Source organism: Passer domesticus, chromosome 2 (assembly GCF_036417665.1).
Source record: "Passer domesticus isolate bPasDom1 chromosome 2, bPasDom1.hap1, whole genome shotgun sequence".
Lineage (NCBI taxonomy): Eukaryota > Metazoa > Chordata > Aves > Passeriformes > Passeridae > Passer > Passer domesticus.
Window position 1 is genome coordinate 34834378 of NC_087475.1, and position 21855 is coordinate 34856232.

At 37.2% G+C, this 21855-nt stretch overlaps 2 long non-coding RNA genes across 2 annotated transcripts; one reads left to right on the top strand and one right to left on the bottom strand.

The window, feature by feature from the left end:
• The first annotated feature begins 6407 nt into the window (after positions 1-6407).
• LOC135295303 (uncharacterized) lies at positions 6408-19482 on the top strand. The gene is made up of 3 exons (XR_010357347.1): positions 6408-6570; positions 11192-11376; positions 19148-19482. It is a non-coding gene; the product is annotated as an uncharacterized LOC135295303 (long non-coding RNA).
• A 776-nt stretch (positions 19483-20258) lies between these two features.
• On the bottom strand, positions 20259-21430 carry LOC135295304 (uncharacterized). Its single transcript, XR_010357348.1, has 3 exons — positions 21322-21430; positions 20812-20894; positions 20259-20450 (listed from the first exon to the last, which is right to left on the bottom strand). It is a non-coding gene; the product is annotated as an uncharacterized LOC135295304 (long non-coding RNA).
• Positions 21431-21855: the final 425 nt, after the last annotated feature.

Here is a 21855-nt window from a genome sequence, read left to right on the forward strand (position 1 = left end):
AATTGCCCCACAATTATCCTCAGGACTGACATAGTTTCTACTATACATCTATTTATTTATAAATTTGATTATATTAATATTTAGGAATGACATATTTTAGCTACTTAAGTTCTTCCACTACAGTTAGATATGCTTTAAGTATTGTTACAATTTTAAGGGTTATCACTAGTAAAACACATTAAATTTAAAGACACAACTGTACTAACATAAGAAACAGTATTTTATTTAAAAGAGATTTATAGATCGTAGTGGCTTCTTTCCACTATTAGTTCCTATTTTATTTGAAAATAGCCATGATTTGAGAAGAGTTCAAGTCTTACATAAGACTGTTAAGCATTGAGACCTCTGGTAATATATATGGCAAGGAAGCAAATACATACAATCCTCTGACATTTATGTTGTTGCTGAACTCAGCTTTAGATGGTGGTGAGTCCATTTTGCAGCTGAATGAAAATGGCCCCATCCAATCATGGGGGTCAGCTTCTGGTGTCTTCTCACAGAAGCCTTCTCTGCAGACTCCACACTGCCAAAACCCTGCAGGACCCCACTAGTGACAAGTCACCAGTCTGATGTCACCCCATCCACTGTTTGTGCCCAACCCATGAGCCAGCTGTTCACACAGCCCATGATGTATTTATCCAGTTGTGTGCTGGGCATTTTGTCCAGAAGGATACTGTGAGAGACAGCATTGAAAACTTTACTGAAATCCAAACCCTTGACCACCTGGGCAGGTTACCTTGTCATAAAAGGAAATCAGGTTTGATAAGCAGGGCTTTCCTCTCATGATCTCATGCTGGACCAATGACTGCATTGCACCTCAGGTGTTTTTCAATATCTCCTGGAATAATCTTCTCATAACATTCTCAGCTACTGAATGAGACTGACAGGCCTGTAGTTTTTGGGCTCCTCCTTCTTGCTCTTCTTAAAAATCAGGACAATGTTTGCCAGCTTCCAGTTAGCTGGGACCTCTCCGGATTTCCAAGAGTGTTCAAAAATCATTGAGAGTGGTCTTATGATGACATCAGCTAGCTCTTTGAGGATTCTTGGAATTAGGCCTTATAGATTTGTGGGGATCCACCTGGAGCAATTTCAGGGTCAGCTGAGAGTTGATCATTCTTGCAATTGATATTGCCAATGAAACTGCATATTCAGACGAAAGACTGCATCCTTTTGGTACAGATTTTTTTTTAGTTTAGCAAAAGTAGCATTTACCAACACTAGTTAAAACATTTACAATAAAACCCTTTGGTAGTAACTTCAGAATTGCCTAATCAGAAATATCTCATCTGAAAACAGAAACATTCTGACTTGCTTTAGGTTTGTTTGCTATTGCCACTCGGAAACATTTGGTGGGAAAGAAGCCTATGTGAACTGAAACTCTAACATCTGGCTGTCTTAAGCAAAAGTTAAACTGAAGGTGTAAATTTGTATTTTGGTGTTTTGCATTTTTTTTAGTATGAGATCAGTGAGAGTGTCTAGTAAGGGGCATTTATCACTGTTTTTTATTAAAGCCTGTGTGGAAACTTCAGGAAAGTATTATCAGTGAATGCACATGAATATACTAAAATAAATGGGTACATGCTTTATATTATAGCTTCTGCTTTCATATATTTCCAATACCTTAATCAAAGTTATGCCTTGGAATTATATTAAACATATCTAATACATGTACAATGAATACTTTGAATTCTGTCTCTCTACCAGGCTTAAAATACAAATCAGGAGGCATATTGGCAATTACTCAGGGCTGGATCCTCCTCAGCCTCTTCGTTCAGGTGGGAATTTTTCTATCAAATTCACAAGGATTTGGATGCAGGTCCTTACTGCCTTTTTCGCTTTAGCCAGCGAGGAGTGAGTTTCTCATTCAGTGGTAAGCAAAAATTTTATGGGCTGAGGGAGGTGCTCTTCAGGTATGAAACCTGCCTCTTGATGGTCCAGAAGCCACATGATTTTGATGAAATGCCAAAGTAAGTCTAGGATTTCATATGGAGTTTTTATCTCAGTGCAAGACCCCGTCAGTTCCAGAGTTTACCAGTGGGAAAACTTGTAATTCATGAGTTTGTTTTGTTCAGCTGAAGTGTCTGAGTGTGTGTTGCACAGAATATATTAGGATGATTTTTGTGATACTTTTAACAGCAGATTGAAGTTTTTGTACAATACTGACATTTTTAAACTGAACTAATATTCAAAATTTAAAGAAATTACCTGCCCAAGAACTTTATTTCACCCCCATTGGTGTTAATATGAGTCTTCTTTACAAATAAAAGGTCTGTATATTTTTTGGCATGTGAGACCAAACATTTTGAGGAGTCTAAGCCACAGTTATGGTTAACTGCAGCTACAATGAAGTGGGGCTATGATCGCTTAAAAACTTGAGACAGTCATTAAAATCAATATTCCGTATGGCAAATATAAATACTCAGGTTTAAAAAATGTAAATTTGCTGTGGTTTGGCTCTCTTTTGGCTTTTTTGCTTCATAAAATTTGATATTGCATGATTGAAATGTATGTGGAAATAAATTGTTTTCAGCAGTCCCAGTCTCCATTTGAATAACAAAGAAGAAATACTAGTGTTCTTGATTTGAAGCAATTTTCTTTTCTCAATTTGCCAAGGAAAGGGAAGGAGTGGGACAAAAACAATTCCACAACTCTGTGATCTTGTTACTATTTTCCTGATGGCACAGATATGAATTAAACTGAACCTAGGGAAACATTAGAATATTTTGATTCTTATGTTCTCTAAATCTAATGTTGCTATTTTATGATATGAAAGTTTAATGCTTCTTTCCTTTTGGTACCAAAAATAGGACTGTTCTTCCCTGACTGACATCATTGCAAATTCACTAAGATCAGCTTTTGTGTTAGAAATGAATAGTGAAAGGGTGGAAAACTATGTTCATACACAGCTCCTGCAGATCTTTTTTAGGTCAGCTGGTTGTAGTTCTCTTTTTGTTTAGTTTCAGCTCAGAGGGATTTTTGTTTGTTTATTTTGGTGACTTGTAGTAAGAAAACAAAAACTTTGGGCCGTATTCTGCCAATATTATATATAGAGAACCCCCAGAGGCTGTCTACAGTACTTTCCCAAGATGAGATGATAAATACAGAGATTGGCAGGATGAACTAGATGATCTAATGAGGTTTTCTTTTTTTCTGTCTAAGGTCTATTAAATAAATTTAAAGAAGAAAGATACTGACACATTTTTCCCTGTGGCCAAAGGATTGAAAATGCTGGAGTGGTTACACACAACCTCTGTTTAACAGAGATAATTTCAATGTGGATTTCAGCTTGGATTTTACAGAAATTTTTCTGCAATGAAAAGGGAAATCATTGGCACCAAAAAGTGCAGATTTCACTGCTTGATATAAAAATTTAAATCTTCCCTAGTCACAAACTCTGGGAAATTGTATATAAGACATCAGAAAAAAATGTGTTTTGCAGTATAGTGGATAATGGTAAGGCCAGGTTATGAATATATTTCAGTTCTTGCTGACTAATAACATTATGTTATTTATGATTGAAAAGGATGTGAAAGATTAATATTTAAAGCACTAAAACATCAAAAATAGCAATAACAAGAATAATGTTTGTAAAATGTGTACTTTCATGTTTACATTGAATGTAGAGTACTGGTGTTGGAAAATTCTTTTGTATACATATTTAACTCCTAAGAAAAATTAAATAATTGACAATCAGAACATGGATTCTTTGCTGGCTTGCACAGTCAGATGTTACCTTTGAAAAAATTACTTGATCACTCATGATATAATCCTTTGGAAAAAATACCTTTTTTTCAGTGTATGAGCTTGTAGATTTTGCTTGGTAGATTAGTCCCAAACATTTCAAATACTCTAAAATAACACATTCTTCTTTTCTGGTTACTGTGTCAAGAAAAAGATTGCTACAACATACATCCATGAGTAGGTGGTCAGCAGAGCAGGCAAATGCTAGGACTATAAGACAAATGATAGGTATAAATTATTTGCAAGCTCAAGTAACAGCAATTTGACTTTTTTGAGCCTGTAACAATGCCCCCAGAGACGAAAGTGTAAATTTCTGTAGATCATTGCATTTTCATGGCCTTGGCATTAAGTAAAGGTTGCAGCTCTAGGTTTTGAATTTCCCTACTCATAAATAAGAGCCATTTTGGGTTTTATGTCTGATTTTTGCATGAAATATGTCTATTCTAATCCTTGCTGAGAAGTCTTCAAGGAATAATAGTGGAGGCTTTTTGGTATAAAATTTCATCTCACATGCTTGCAGAAACATACATCTTTGGTGTTGAAGTTGCAGCACCTATATCAAGGGCTTGAGTATCAAAGCCATCCTCTTCTGTATTATAATGTTTAACAATTTGCTGATCATGACTGACAGGTTTATACAGCTAACATGTTCTGGAGCTGTGGGTGATTTATTCCAGAATAACTCGTGTGATTCAGAGAATTTAACTGCTACAGTCTTCCTTCTCATGACACAAATGAAACATCTATTAGGATTGATTCCATTCCATTTAAGTAGCTTCATTAGAGAAAGGACTTCACACTAGAGTGTCTTCAAGTAACAGTAATGCAGGCATGCAAATTCTCATTGAAGAAACACAGAGAAAGGTCTACTTGCTAATCTTCATCATTAGCCTTTGCAGTTGGAGGTATTGGTATTTGTATTGGCCAAGCTTTTTTTATTTTCTTTTCTTGAAAAGGATTATTCTTTTCTGATGTTATCACACACAGAACAAAGTTTGTGTACAGAACTCAAGAGAAAACAAATCCCTGGCATGATGAAAGTGGAAATAATTCTTACAAGAAGATTAGGTATTTGACTTGTATGCCACAACCATAGTAAAAGTGAGATTACAGACCTGACATGAATGTAAGTTGTATATTTTTTTTCAGTAATTTTCTTTATATGGGCACTGAACCAGTCCTTCCTTATCTCCACCACAGAATGCAATGATGAAATTTTATATGAACAAAATTAAGAAGAAGAGCTAACTACAGACACTCAGTTGAAATTGCATCTGATCACATTGTTGTTAGGATTCTTTAGTAGAAATTAATACCTTTCTCTTTGGTGAGTGGTTTATGACTAGGGTAAAGTTAATTTTCTTCATGGTAGCTGTTGGGGCAGTGTTTTGCATTTGTGCTTGAAACGGTGTAGATAAAATCAGAGTCATCATAGCATCATGGAATCATAGAACGGCATAGTTTGGAAGAGACCTTAAAGATTATCCAATTCCAACCACCCTGTCATGGGCAGGGACACTTTTCACTACATCAGATTGCTAAGAATTCCATCTAACCAGCCCTTATACATTTCCAGGGATGGTGATAGCACAGGGAGCCGAGCAGTGCTTGCACAGAGTCAAGGCCATTTCTGCTTCTCACCCCAGCAGTGAACAGGCTGGGGGTGACCAAGGAGTTGGGAGGGGACACAGCGATGACAGCTGACCCCAGCTGGCCATGGGAATATGCCAGACAACGTGGCCTCATGCTTGGCATGTAAAACTGGGGAAGAGATGAAGAGGGGATGTTTGGAGTGATGGTGTTTGTCTTCCCAAGTCACCATTGTGTGAGATGGGCCCTGCCCTCCTGGAGATGGCTGAACATCTGCCTGCCTGTGGGAAGCAGTGAGTGAATTTCTTCTTTTGCTTTGATTGTGTGCACAGCTTTTGCTTTACTTACTAAACTGTCTTTACCTCAGCTCATGAGTTTTCTAGCTTTTCCAGTTCTCTCCCCATCTCACTGTGGGTGGAATGAGCGTGCAGCTGGGTGGGGCTTAGCTGCTGGCTGGGGTTAAACCACAACATATAATATTTACATCAATGCTTGACTAGAGATCCTAGGAAATTTAAACTTTTGAAGTGCTAGATCCTGTATGGAATCTAATAGTAGGCCAAAAGCTGAAGACATTATGAAACAGGTGCATAAAATAACTGATGAGCAGATGTGGCACAGAGATGGGTGTCAACCCAACAAACAGCACATGCACTTAATAGTTATATTGTTAGAATAAACTGGTCTCACTCAGAAGCCTCCAGCTGACAGATTAGGATGTGGATAGCCTTTCTTTGCAAACTTGTTTAGCCCAGTCAGAAATACATCCATTTCTATAAAATTGTCCCACTAGTTACTTGCCTGATTTTGGGCTCATGATAAACCCACACAGAGGATGAGAGAAGGGCTGTGGATATTGTTTACCTGTATCTAAAGCTTTAAAATATGAACTGACTTCTCTATCTCTCACTAATCAGTTGTCAGAAGCTGGGTACAAGAAAGCATAGAATTTCAGAACAGTACTTTCTCCTGGACATCATAACTGAATGCAAGGTATTACTGACATGTGCATTAAATATGGATTCTCTTACATCACCATCCTTTTTATTTATGATGCCAAGGAAGTAGCAACATGGGTCTGTGACCTAGGAACTTCTGACAAGCATCTATTTAGAGACTTCTAAGAAAAGCTTCTCACTTTTTCTAAGCCAGCAAAGGAAATTGGCATTGTAGTGAATACCTAGCTTCAGTTCTAGGTTAAGTGAAGAAAAGTGTTATTTTCTTATCTCATGTTAAAAGGTAGGTTTGCTTTGAGGAAATAACAACTTGAACAACTGTGAGGAACAGCTGAAAAGAGAGTTGGGTGAATAGCTATCCCCAACAGGCACTGGAAGTAAGTGGAGAGCTTAAGGCTCCCAAAGCATTATTCCTGAAGGAAGCTGTGACTAAAAGGCCATGATGTTATTGAGTTGGATGTTTCTAGCCAAATACATACACCAACAATGCGGTTTTATTCTGGGCTTAGTCAAACTATACTCTTTTTTACAGTAAGGGAGAAACAAACATTTGTTTTTTCAGTTATGCATCTCTTTTAACTCACATAAAAGTGTGGGAGAAGTTGGAAGAACCACATCATTAAAAAAAAAAAAAAAAGCTGTTTAGGACACCTAGTTCAGATATATTAAATGACACTTTTGGCATCTCAATTAAATTGAGATCAATTGTGGTAAAGAGATTAAATAAAAATGATCAGATTAAGTAGAACTAGAAAAATGAGGTATAAAGGGAAAAGAAAAAGGCCTTTAGTTATGATAGAACGATAGAATGTCTTGGGCTGGAAGGGACCTTAAAAATTATCTAGTTTCAATCCCCCTGCCATGGGAAGGGAGATCTTCCATTAGACCAGGTTACTCAAAACAGCATCCAGTGTGGCTTTGAAAACTTCCAGCAATGGGACAAACACCACTTCTACAGGCAAACTGTTCCAGTACCTCACCATCCTCACAGTAAAGAATTTCTTCCTAATATCCAACCTAAATCTACTCTCTTTCAGTTTGAAGCCATTCCCCTTTGTCCTCTCTCTACATTCCCTTTTAAAAAGTATCTCCATCTTGTAGGTTCTTTTCAGGTGCTGAAGGGCCACAATTAGGTCACCCAGTAGCCTCCACTCTTCTAGGCTGAACAATTCCAATTCTCTCAGCCTTTCCTCACAGGAGGGGTGCTGCATCCTGCTAATCATCTTTGTGTTCTCCACTGGACTTGCTCCCACAGGTCCATTTATTTTCTTTGCTGAAGTTGCCAGAGCTGGATGCAGCACCCCAGGTGTGTTCTCATGAGAGCAGAGGGGCAGAATTCCCCTCCTTGCCCTGCTGGCCATGCTGCTTTTGATGCAGTCCAAGCCACATTTGGCTTTTTGGGCTGCAACTGCACATTTCTGGGTCATGTCCAGCCTCTCACCACCTATGCATGTGTAGACAGTTATTTGTACATTTATGAAACTATATTAGGACATATATAAGAGGACAGAAATGATGTAGGTTTGGTAATTTGAATATTTTTTCCAGCCAAAGAAGGAGAAACAGACTAACTAAATTTGGCAAAAGTGAAACTGCGAGAAAATAGGGCAGCTCTCCTAAAGTATATCCGAACAGTAATGACAAGAGAGTTATTTATGCTGAAGGACAAAGTAGGAAACAGAACATTTGTTTAGAAAATGTCCACAGAGAAATTAAAGAAAGGTTTCTAATTATTACAAGAATTTAACTAAGAAAGACTCTTTGCAATTACAAACCTATCTAGTTTAAAGTTTAAAATACCTCACAGATTTCTTAAGAACTTTGAATGATGTGGGTTTGCCTATTATTTTAATGCTTTCTAGCTGATCCAGTCTTAAGCCTTAGTTTGTTTTAAGTTTTATTTTAGAAGCTTTCTGGCTGAAGGCTGTTGTAAAAGAATTATGGCCACTGACAAATTCTCCACAAACTACATTATTTTTATAGCACTTCTACTGTTTTGTTTTTGTTTTGTTAAGTCTTCGAGAGCAAGTTACCCAAGAGAAGGAAGCCATTTCTCCCTTGCCTATTCCACTTATCCCTGTGCACTAATACAAAGGCCAGCTGTAGTACAGACCTTGGGAGATTTATAACCCCTTTGACCACAATGGTTGAAGAGCTTTCTGAAAATTCATGGTTTCATCTCTAATTACATTTTCTGCAAAATACCCTCCCTCTTTTGAGGGAAACCTTAGATTTTGTTGGTAAAAAAAGAAATGTTTTGGTTAGATCTATTTATGTTAGAAGATCTCCTCTAAATAGAATTTGGATTTGCAAAAGTATTGAGCATTTCTAGTAGAGCTTTTAAGAATATGTGCAGTAACTGAACATAATCCAGACTTAGAAGAAAAATATGAAAACGTGTGAATATAATCAAAGTGTATCTATTCTACCTTCAATACTTGTGGGTTGGTATCTTTTCTAACATTTGAAATTTCAGGTAAACCTTAGATTTTCCTGCTGGTTTCTCCTTAGGAATATGAATCACTTTCCAAATTTTAAAACAGATTTCTGGCCAGTTCAGACAGGCCTTCAGGTAGGAGAAGATAGAATGTTTGAGCATGGTATCATCCTATTCCAATTTATCTACAATTCCATTGCCAGGCCACGTTCCAAATCTTTCTCAGGACTTCCAGAAGGATCATGTTGAAGAGAGTTCAGACCTCTTTTCTTCCATGTCCAAGCACTCATATTTCTTGATCTAAAAAAGTTGTTTGGGTATCAATTTAGTTATAAAGACAATCATTTAAGTTTTTCTTTATAGCTTATTAATGAACATCTTGAATTTTCATAAAATTCATTGAGCTTTTAATTACAGTGTCTCCCCTAACCATTCCAAGCAACAGTAAGCAGCTGAAGACATTCATGCAGATGATGTGCCAAGAATTATGATGCTCCTCAACTCCTTGTCACATTCCACCTCTGCCCCACAGTGGCACCCTAGGATGGCTGAACTGGAAGGATAGATTTTTCTCTTCCTTTTGTATCTTTTCCCACTGTAGAAGAATATTGAGGGCTCAGTCTCCCCTCAGACTTTTTCAATGTCCTTGTCCCATTTCTTATGGGGCTTCCTCAGGGGGAAGTGCTTTTCCATGATACATTTCTGGGGACATCAGTAGTTGAAATGCCCCTGTTCTTGTGAAATATCTTCTGCCTGGATGCAGGTGAAACATCACCTCAGATCCAGAATTCACTGTGAGTTTTGTAGAGGATCAACTGATCATCCTGGATTTTCTAACTACCATGAATTTTTAAAGCTGTTAAGGGTGTTAGCACTAACAAATCTGCCAGCTTCTTCCTCAGGCACCTCCATCTGAGTCCTTGGGCCTAATCCGGCAAATTGTTTAAGCATATGACAACATGTGAGTGGAAGAGCAGCTTTTTGGGAGATTTGCACTGGTTCAACATTGAGTATAAGTTTAAATTCTTCCCTGAACTGGAAGTTTCTGATGAAGCAACTCCTTAGCTCATTCATCCTATCACCACAGCCTGAATTAGGGTGATAAAACAGCTGTACTGTGTGTCCATTGTGTACAGACTCAAGGCTCAGAGCACAGAGATCATATAGCACAGCTGGAGGGAAGTGATGATTCTTCCTCGTTTTTCCCCAGATTGCTGGAATAAGAACATGCTAAAAAGTATGGAGATTCTGTTCTTTTTGACACAGTGTATTTGAACTAGCCAGATTCAAGGTGTTAGTGAATAATAATGATAAACATCTACAAGTTCACATAGTAAATACATTGTAACTTCTTTAATAATTATTTTCCTTTAATTTCCTGCTGTAGTGCTATAGTGTTTGAAGGCACATCATTCCTCTGCTGTCTGTCCTTTAGTGGTGTTTAACATTCTGTAAATTTTCCTTTTTGCTGCTCTTAGCTGAGGCATAAAAGGTTAATACCTCTAATTGTACCTCATGTATATATACACATATATTTATATCTATATATGCCATGTCTCACTTTGCTACTGGTGCCAGGAAAATGTTGGATTCTATTCAGTTTTCTTCATATTCATTTTCCTGCCCACTTAACAAAATTACATTCAATGAGCTGTGGGAGAAATTCATATCAACGGGCATGTAATGCAATTTCTAGTATATATGCAGGAAGAAAAAATCCTACATTTTCTTTCATTTCTGTCAAAATCAATCAAATTGTACTGAACTGAACATAATCTCTTAAAAAAAAAAATCACCCAGGCATTTCCAGTGAAATAAGCCTCTCTTACATGGTAACATGCACATATTTAAGTGGTCTCTGTTTTATTTTTTTTTAATCATGCCTAATTAGTTTTTTTTAATCACCCACACAACTAAGGCTCTTGCCTGCATAATTTATGACATAGAGGGGCCGGTGTCAGAAATCAAATGTTGTAAATTAAAAATAACAAGTTTGAGACTAGTGATTCAATTAAAACCCTAGAAAACATTGGATTATGCATAATTGAGAGCTTGTATGCAGAGATGCATGTCATGCTTGTCAGCTTGGATGGGAGGATTGGATTGGAGCTGTCAAGAGCATTTAAATCAACTCAGTAAAAAAATTAGAAAACAAAGATGATATTTATTATTAACTTCCAGTGTTCAAAAATAAACTGAGAGGTATTTAAATTGAATGCTTAGATGACAAGGCTTTATTTATAGCAGAAGTTATAAAACTCAGTAATAACCCTAGCTGGCACAGATGTAAAGATACTACTGTGCAGCTGAGCTGCAGCCTACAGTGTGAGGATTCAGCAGTTGGCTCTGAATCAGATCCAACTAATTGAAAGTTATATTGTGAAAGAAGAAATCCAGATTCTTGAAGAGAGCTGTGAATGACCAAATCCTTAGTTTCCTTTTCTTCACTTTCTTTTCTTCCCCCCAGAGACTGATGATACCCCATGAAACACTTTATGACCTCTGAGAATATACAAGAACATCTTAGGGAAAGACTGACTTGTCCTGGTGAACCAGTTCTGCAGGACTATATTTCACCAGATAGTAATGTCATTTGGTAGGAACAGCTGAGGACTGAAGATCAACATCTTCCCACTTCAGCCACATCTCAGAGTAAGTTTCAAACTTTATTTAAAATTGTTGAATCAGCAATAAATTGCACTGTTGAAAGCAAACTTTAAAGCTAACCAGGATACTTTCCACATTTGAAAATAAACAGCATTTTCATTTCTAGCTTGAGAAGAAAGACTCCAAGAAAACAAAATTATGATTCTTAGGACTACAATAGATTTGTCTTTAAACTGGGCTCACAAGGGCTCATCCTAGCCCTCAAAAATACACCAAAGAACTGAATGCCTATGAAGCCTATTTAGTCCTTAGCCCATATCAGACACATAAAATTAGGTTGTATTTATTTAAAAACAGTTTAGTCCCTAATGACATGGCCTTTTGGATGACTTGAAGATACCCTGAAATGCTGATTTTTTTTGGTAGGGTTTTTTTTTTGTTTTGGTTTTTTTTTTTTTTTTGGTTGGTTGGTTTTGGTTTTTTGGTGTTTTGGTTTTGTTTTTTTTTTTTTATACAGACCCTTTTCCCTGGTTCTTTAAGCAAGTCTTAAGACATGAGATATTTTTCCCATGAAGCTTCTGTAAATCTAAGTTTGCCAGTGTACCCTGTTTCCTAGCAGTGTATCTTACCAATCAAAACAGGAATGCAAAGGGGTCAGCATCAGCTTTAGAAAGTTTTTTATCAGCTCAGTGAGGTGATACAAGACAGTGGCTATGTCAGCCTTTTTAATGTTTTATGACATTTAAATTTAAATATAAATCTAAGGGAAAATTATTGCCCCAGGAAAGGCAAAAAGGATCTCCAGAAAGTGGAGAAAACAATGCTAAGAGTTAAATTCTTCTCTTTTGGTAAACCACTAACCACTGACGTCAACGGGATTTGCAAATGCACATCTGAGAATGGAATTTGGCCATAAGTGAGGTGGAAAAATGATTGATGACTGCCTAAGAGTGGAGGACTTGGATCAGCAGTCACAGAGCAGAGCTGGAAGTTACTCAGCTTACCCTCAGCAGATTTCTGCTGATTTTCCCCAAGAGCTCAGGGGCAGGTGGAGAATCTCCAGAAACATGGTAGCTCCTGGTACCCAGCTACCCTGGCTGAACATGAGCCCCAGACAGTGCCACTGGAGACAGCTTTCTGGGGACATGACAGAAGGAACGCACCACAGAGGCGAGTTGGGCACCTTTGGTGTGCGTTATGCAGGGAGTGCACACCAGCCCTAAATTTGGAGAGCAAAGCAGAGGTGTACTTAGGCAACTTCCAAGGGTTCTAGAGGGAAATAGATAGTTAAAGCTCCTTAGTGAATCTAGAGGTAAGATTTTAGTGGTTCATTTTTTTAAATCTCAATTGGCAATTCCAAATCTTTGCTATACTAAATTCCTCTTATAAGCTACGATCACTTGGTAGCATTTACATATACTATCTTTGTATCTCTTTCATCATCTTTCTTTGATGTTTTATTAGTTACAAGGTTTAGCCTAGAAAAGGCTATGCATTCCTCTTTACTTAAAAAAATTAAAATGTGAAAGATTTTAATTTAAGCCATTCTGAGAATTCTCCAAATTATAACAAGACTATAAATATGAGAAGGAGTCTTATGTAAGCAGAAGAGATGAAGCAGTGGTGTATGATTTTTACTGTATTGAAAACTGGAGCTTTATTTCTGAAAGTTTAAAATAATAAAATAATTTTCCATTTTTATAAGCAAAATCAACTAAATGAGAATATTGTGTAAGTAATAGAAAAAGAGCAAGTGCCTTCCACACTGGCCTAGCCTTGCTCTTATTAACCTCTAACAGTTTTCCTTCAAACTTCAATGGGACAAGAGTTCAGCCAGAGTCCCTCCATTTATTAACTCTGGCGCCTGGGAAAAGGTTCAAACTTTTGCCATTTTTTGGAGGATCTGCTGGTGTCAGTAAGTTAATGTGTAATATGGAAAAAGAGTTAAATTCCATTTCAGTTAGAGCACAACTCACTATCAGTATTCCCCACTAAAAGATAAGCAAGCCCTTTCCTCTTACACCAAAAATAAAATTAAAGTATTTCATTCAAACTGACTTTCTAAACTAAAAGGAGTAGAAATTAGAGACAATTTTTTGCAGGCAAAAACATTAATCATTAATACTGTTCATTGTCATGGGACTCTTTTTACTGTGTTCTACACTTCCACTTCCCACAGAAACTAAAAGTTCTTGTGCTTTCCTCATGGACTAAATCAAATGGAGGGATACTTTAAAGACTATTCTGGCAATTTAAGTTTGAGTAGATGCACCCCACAAACATTCCTGGGGAAAAAAAAAAATCAGCACAGATTTCTAGTATGAAAAGGCAGGAAGCAGGCGGCCATGATGAAGGCTGAATATGGATGAGGAAGGCTTCTGGAAATGGGGAATGAGATTGTGAGTATTTCTGGGCAGTTTCTACATTTTATTCTCTGAGATTATGACTTCACCCATTGCACTTGGTTCCTCTGCCTTTCACCACTTTCACTGCTTCTGCAAATGGAGCATGGTGTTAATAATGCCAAGGTCATGACATTTATCCCCACGTTATATGGATAACTCACTTAAGAACTGGACTTGATGATCCTTGTGGCACTATTCCAACAATGAATATTCTATGATTCTGTGATCTGGAGGTCTGTGCAAGGGAAGTGAAAGTCAAACCCGCCTGCAGTCTGCCTCGTGTTAGAGATTCTTTAAAGTTTTTCAGATTGTCCCTGACTTGAATTTTACTCCTGGTAGAAACTGCTGAGTTTCAAGGCATGGAATGTGTGAGAGACTACAAAATTTTCATTTGTTCAAATGGCAAATCTAATGTAGTTGGATGGACCTCCATCTAACACTGTGCTTCTTCTCTTTCATGGGATCCCCAGGACTGAGTTAGCTCCCCCAACTCTGCATAGAGCGTGAGATGAGATAGGACCTGGAAACATTTTCCTTGAAATTCAGTGTGTTGCATAGGAAGCCCTATAAGATGCCACTGCAAGCATTTTGTCTCAGCTTTGCACTGTCTCCTTGGCCTGGTGAAGTGCTGCCTGCACTGCTGTTTGAGCACGTGTAGGCTGACCCCAGAGCCACATGCAGGTGTGGGCTGGTGGAGAGGTACTAGGAGTGGTCCAAAGCAGAGCCAGGGATCCTGCTAACAGTAAAGCAGTGTGGGCTGTGCACAAAGTTGTTACTTCTACCTCTTAGCTAGCAGCGCAAACATGTCCTCAGAAAATTTAACTGGAGAAAAACAAGTTTCTGGATGCTGGCTATGCATAACCAAGAGGCAAGACAAAGATCAAAACTGAGTCACATCAGGACACTTATAGAGACAGAAGGTTTGTTTCCTGCAGAAACTTTCAGGGAAAGAGTGTGACCAGTGCCTGGCAGGTCAGGCACCAGCCTAATGGAGCTTCTTGGGGTTACAGTCTGGTGTAAAGACATAAAGATTTTTTCCTAATTCCTGCTAGAGACACCTACCTGTCTTTCTAGATGTGGTCTAACATATCTAGTGAACATTATTAGCGGAAACTTAGGTGCCATGGGAAGACAACCATCTTCCCTTGGGGTAAGGCAGTAGCTCAGCTGGGGCTTTGAAGATCTACATTTTGGACTTAGATGTTTACAATGGCTGTTAGGCTCCTAATTCTTTTAGTGGATCTAGGCCATAGCGTATAGGCAAAGCTTGGTGGAGTCAGCTGAATTTTTTCTTAGAAGTTTTGGGTTTCTTTGAAGCTGAAACTCACAATGGAACTAATTATAACTTAACAGTAGTTGTCTGCCTAATGCCTTATAATATTCTTGTTTGAGACATTATGTACAATTTTTCTTGTACTTTTAAAAGTGTAGCATCACATTCTATCTGCAAAAATTAAGAGTGTTAGTGGTGCATATCAATTCTGGTATTGGATGTTAGGTGTAGAATTTTATCATAAAACCAAATGTAAGCCTATTTTTCTGTTAAAACGCTTAAATTTCTGCTGATCATGAAAGAAAAAAAAAAGAAACAAAACAAATAACATTCATTTAGTTAATGTTGGTCATATTTAATTAATAAAACACATTATTTAATGGATGTAAATAGTCATGCAAATATATGTGAAATAACTATATATTTGAGTAACTTTGTAGTAATATGCTAAACACGAATATTTCTATTCAAGGCATTCAAAACCTGCGATTTTTGATTGAATCATCCACAGACTTTAAGATTTGTAGAAACTGATTCAACCATGCAGTCTGACCTTATGTACTCAAATGCTCATCTGGCAGACTGTGAGAGAGAAATTCCCATGATGTGACTTTACTCACTCTGAAAACTGTGTATCCAAGAGATTGTGGGAGAAATACTTCATCAGAGGAACGAACTTAAATGTTAGCAGACTGCTAGCTTGCCCTTCTTGATTAGCCTGAAATCACTGTATTGCATTAACTGCATTCCTCTTAACAAGCTACAATAGAAGGCTAATGTCATATAGGTAGCTAAATATTAACCTTTGTACTAGTAAATTTTTTCAGAAGACAATGAAAAATGAATCTACTTGTGTAGTGCTGAGGATTTAATTGGGGCTGCCCCATTTCATAAGACTCGATTAAAAAGAAAAAGGAATTGCATGATGAGAAGCAAAGAAGTTAGAATAGAGAAGACCTCAGTAATAAGAAAATGAAACAAGGGCTTGAAAATGCAGGTTCCAAAATCCCAAATCATCCAAAAAAAAGTAGTAAGTGAAATCCCCAAAATACAGGATCAAAAAAACATCAAAGCAAGCACGTATACACTGCCAACAATTAGAACAGTATTAATTAGCAACAATGTTCTTTAATCTATAAATAATAAAGTGATCAAACGGTCCCACAGAGAGGTGTATAACAATACATAGAATTTTACAGTTGTAGGTCAAAAAGTCTATTTAAAATCCCTGTGGCTAATTCAAACATTCAGATTTAAAGCCCTGTTTATGGTTTAGTTGAGAGATCACTCCGAAGTGGAAGAGATGTCAAAATCAGACCCAGTGCCTCAGACAAAATACATAGCACACAATAAAGAAACTGCAGTGTCTAACTCTTTGTAATGAAGGAAAAAGGTGCAGCAAGTAAGAAACTGCAATAAGACGAATCTATGTTTAAGAAGAAACCTAAAACATCCACTAAGAGATGGAGTGTACTCAGCATGTCAGGAGTGAGCTGTGCCATCTCACTGAGGGTTACGACAGGTGATCACAGAGCTGTAGCAATGCTAACACACATATATAGACATCTGTGTATCACATTATACTGTAGGTCAGAATACTTAGAAATATTCTTGATCAACTTGTGTTAAAAGATTGATATAATTAAGCCATTTGATATTCTGATGAGCAAAATTAATATTGCTATCTCCATTTAAATATTGAGTCAACTGAAACAGGCTAAATGAGTAACACAAAGTTTTTATCTCATATTCCATCTAGAGGACTGTTTTAGAATCTGATTACTCAAGTAGTAAGGAGCTTTCTTAATACTCATACAAATTTATTAAGAGTTTGTTTCTAAAATTTGACTTTTTGCCATTTTTTAATATACTAAAATCACAGGTCATTCTCCATCTACTATTTGATTATTTCCATACAGGGTAGAAATCTGCAGTTTTCATTACTGAATCATACATTGATTTTTTTTTCTGAATACTTCTTCACTTTATCAATCTTAAAATTTAACTGTGACCTCCAACATGTTGTGCTCCTTTCCAGATGGCTTCATCTGAAGACTCAATGAATGCGTTTGCAATTCTTTTATCAAAGTTGTTAATAAAAATGTGGATCAGTAGACAGTTTATAATTACTCTTGCAATAAACTTCCACATCCAATAACTGTTTCACCACTGATATTTCCCTAGTTTGTTCACAAAATCACCTGTTGATAACAGAGCCAAAGCACCACTGAATTCAAGATAGCTTTGCATTACAGAATGGTTTGAAGGCGAAGGGGAAACAAACTGACAGAAATATATCTCATTGAAGCCTTCTTGGCATAAATATGTCTCTCTGCTTCCCTCTTATTTGAAACTGATTAGCCCTCAGAAGAAATTCTTGCTATTACTCCCCATGTACGTGAACTTATGCCACAAATATAATATACTTTTACAGAAAACATATATTTCATAAATAACACAGAGTCATTTAATACACATACACGTACTATATATGTTACCTGAATTTATGTATAAATGTTGAGTAAAGTTACTGTCATTTGTAATTTTCATAATTTTCATGAATTTCATAAGATTTATAGTCTTTGCTAGATTTAAGAAGCTAACCTGTATCATATACCTGGATGACCATCACCTTCCATCTTAGTGTTTATTTCATCTTTAGCCACCACAATGAAGCTTAACATGCAGTGACTTTATGTTGTTGCAATGTTTGTGACAGATCATTATCATCAATATATTTTGTTAATTTTTAACATTGCTTTACTATTGAGTACATGTATCCTTCAGCATCTCCCTCCCAACCTCAAAAGCCCTTTAATAAGCTAGTTTTTCTTTTCACATATTCAAAGTATGGGTCATCAGGAGGCCTGGCCCATACAGGCTTCTTAGAGCTCTGAGCTCAGGGCTTGTTAAGACCCTTCATGCTCTAGTTTGCAGTGCATTTCTCCTCAGCAAAGAGAACATCAGGCGCCTCTGCTTGTGAACAAGTGCTGCCCTATAGTAGCTTTCTGCTCTCAGCATTCTTTAACATCTTTCTTTTTGATGGTGTGTAGCTCCTCTTTAACTTTTTTTTAGTTGAGCAAGATTTTAGCTGATTTGAGCCTAGAATTCTCTTAGCTGTCTTTAGCCAGATAAAACATTTCTCTTGTTATCCAGTTCATAAAAAACTTCACCACTGCAGTAAGAGCACAAGAAATGAATCTCCTTGTAGACACAGATTTCATTTGCTCGGCCGTTCAGCAGTTTCGGGGCTTGTAGTTCTATGTTCTTAATTTTCTCCATGGTAAATTGTATCTAAGCTCTAAATCTTTCTACGTAACACTACTCAGTAATGCTATTCAGTCGCGTGCTCAAAACCAGGAATGTTGCATCTCAACAGTGGTTTCAGAAACAAGCAGACACATGAGAACAATTTAGGTACAAGTGGTTTAAGATTGCCAATAACATGCACTGAAAAGAATGTCAAAAAATGTTTAGCCATGGCCTTTTCTGCTGACCTTACCTACAACTCATCTCTGAAGGTGAGGATGGCTCCCTTTTATTATGTTCTAGGCTCTTGTGGGCTAGGAACACTTGGAGCAGGTATTTTTTAAATATTTTTCCTCTAGAAAAGTGGGACTTAAGAGACTAGTGCAGCTGGGCTGTATGATACATGTACTAGCTTACCATTACTAGTTTTCTGTAGAATTGCAGGTGGTTCACTGCTTGCAAACAATGCAATCCTAAGTGCTGATAGCTGTAATGTCCACAGGGTCTGCTAGCTTTCCATGAAATAGCAGGAGTTCTCTGGCACAATGTGGTCTACAGTTTTTAGCTTATGCAAGCGATCCTTTTTTCTATTTCTGAGTTCTCCACCCAGGGACTAAGTAATGATTATTTGGATCATTTCCTACTCTTCTTGTCTTGCTGTCTGCCCCTTCCCTGAACTGTAACTCTGTATAGCAAATATGATATGATTCATGGTACATAAATGAGCCAAGAAGAAGCATTATATACTCTCTTGAAGTGAGCAAAAAGTAGCTTTGTGTATTTTACAGATAACATCAGAAAGCTTCTCAACACAAAAGCATGTATTTTTCTAATGACATGTAATTTCATTAACAGAAAAGAGGACATTATCATGTCATCTTCATTTCAGGAAGATTTCCTCAGGCAACATCTTATATGGTGTGTGTCTTGAAGTTCATTTCAATTTCAGAAAAGCTCATTGGTGCATTCCTCAATATTGATATGTAAGTAAAGGTACTTTCTTTAAAATTTTAATATTATGCATAGTTTGAAGATCCTTATGTTAAGGAAATCTTGGACATGCACATTTAGAGTCTTATTTAGAAACTTGGATTTTGGATGGTTATATGAACATTGCAGAATGTCATGTTGGAAAAATATTTCCTTCATACTTTTGTAAGAGACTAGGGCCAATGTTTTAAAGCTATATATCAAATAATACAAAGGTGAAGTGGGATTATAATTCATTTTGCTAGAGCTGGAAGTAAATCTTGACAAGACCACAAAATGTGCAGGTGAAAATAAAAAAAACAAAACAAAACCTTTCTGCTTCTTTTTCCTCTCTGTAGTGAAATTCATAATCAGGTGAAGACAGCATTTTCTTTACACTCTCTGACTTACGTTAACTAGATGCTATCCTTCTTTTTAAAACCTTAATGTAATGATCCTTAGTTCAGTTCTGCACTAAACAAAAAAAAATTGCAGTCTTCTGTGTTGGGAAGGGTTCAAGCAAGTTCATGCCTTTTTGTACTTGTTTTTGGTGGTTACATAGCAAACATATAGACAGATGGATGACAGAATATTTACAGAAGGAGAGAGAAACTGGCAATTGCAAGCATTTGCTTAAATAAGCTGATTCTCATCTAGCCAGGACACAGGAATGTATATCATGTAATTTCACACCTCAAATACATTGAGACTTCAGCAGAGATGAACAGTGCATAATCTACGTGCTGTTTAAGACCTTGCAGAATAATGAATGCTTTTTTAAATAATGAATATATTTGACAAAATCAGTTTGTGCCGAAGCAGTCCACGAATGGATAGTTATATTCAGCAAATATGATTTTTTAATGAATAATTAAACTATGACTAGCAAATGGTTCCCAAACATGGAACTCTAACATGACGCTTTTACAAGGAGACTCTTCCTCCCAAACATCGGAAATATCCATTTGCAAAGCAGTCATTTCCTGGTGCAGAAAAGTTAACATAGAAAAATTAATCATTTAATTGTTCATGGGATTTTATCAAATATTTTGCACAAAGTACTTTTTGCTCGGACTACTTTCCTTTCACCCAGTATGAAATCAAGAATAATAGAAGTTGGACAAGCTGATGATCAAAGTTTAAATGTCGCTTGTGGCATCCCAGAGACCTCAATTTGAATTCTGCCCAGTGTGATCTGTGACATTTCCATTGTCTTAAGGAAGCTTTGAAAGAAAAGAGAAGAAGAAAATTCACTGTCAGGAAAAAAAAAATCCAGTAAAACCCTAGCTTGAATTAAAATATAGATTAAAAATAAAGAGGGAACTAATAACTATATTCTGCTTTGCTGCTGATGTCAACACAGCTAAGGAAAATTAAGTACCCACTTAATTGTAGTCCGGATTTTAAGGTGCTCCTGTAGTCTCTAATACTGCAGTCCCTAAGCATGTCACCATCCTTCTTGTAGGTATACACATACCTCCCCTTCAAGGTGGCAAAGTTTTATTCACGATATTTTAAATATTAGCAACAAACAGTAAATGAAGGAGATCTGTCTATGCTCACTAAGGTCTAAATTTATTTCACCTGTTTTAGGTACTTCACTGAGACACAGCCTAGTACAGCAACTGCCCTTTTGTAGAAATGTGCAGTCTCAGGTAGACTCTCCCCTGGTACATTTAGGCAAGAAAAACAGATTTTTAGTCACAGACAGTTTTTATGTGTAGAGGACTATCTCCTGATGCTCTGGGATGCCTGACTTTCAGCTGGAGATGTATATAGAAGTATCATACACTGTATGGACATCAAGTGCTTCTCCAGGCTGCAATGGATGCCACTCCTTTAAATAACCTAGGTTTTTTACCTTGCTCTCTTGGGCACCACAACACTGAAATCACACTGAGAATATTGCTCCACTGCTCCATGCTAAGGCAAAGTCACTCAGATAAATGGTAATGAAGCATGAGGGCTTCTCCAGCTTTCTCATTTCTGGAGCCTCATTCCTCACTTGTCAAGTCTTTGCTTTTTATTAATCTAAAAAGGGAGTTGTGTGATGATGATAGGTGACTAAGTGAGCTCATGCCAACTGATACTCACTGATACTGAAATCTGAAAGCACCATAACACTTCAGTTGTTGCTGGCAGCTGTGACTGGAAGTCTGTCAACCAAGGGGACAGGAAATAAATTTCTTCCACCACAGATGCTGCATTGCAGCTGAGAATGATGTAGTGGAAGGATACTGGTGCCTCTGTGTCACAATGCCTCTGGAGGGGGGGCAGGCAGCATTCCCACTGCAAGGCTTCTCAATGCACATTTTCTGGAGTGCTCGGATAGCTCAAACATACTTGCAGACACACAGTTCTACAAAGGAGCTGTTATGCCTACTAGCAACCCTTGGAGTTTTATTAATCTGTGCGATTTTGTATCTGGGGAACAAAGCTTTTTCCCAGCTCAAATGTTCTTAAAGTTATTCAACTTTAAGAAGGGTATTGGCTGCAATAAAGGAAGCAGGTTTTGGCCCTTTCTCCTACCAGTGATAAAATATTACCAAAAAACCCCATAAATTTACAGTCGTACTGATAACACATACCTGCAATCAGCCTTGAAAAATTTTGATGTTAGCCTTTGCT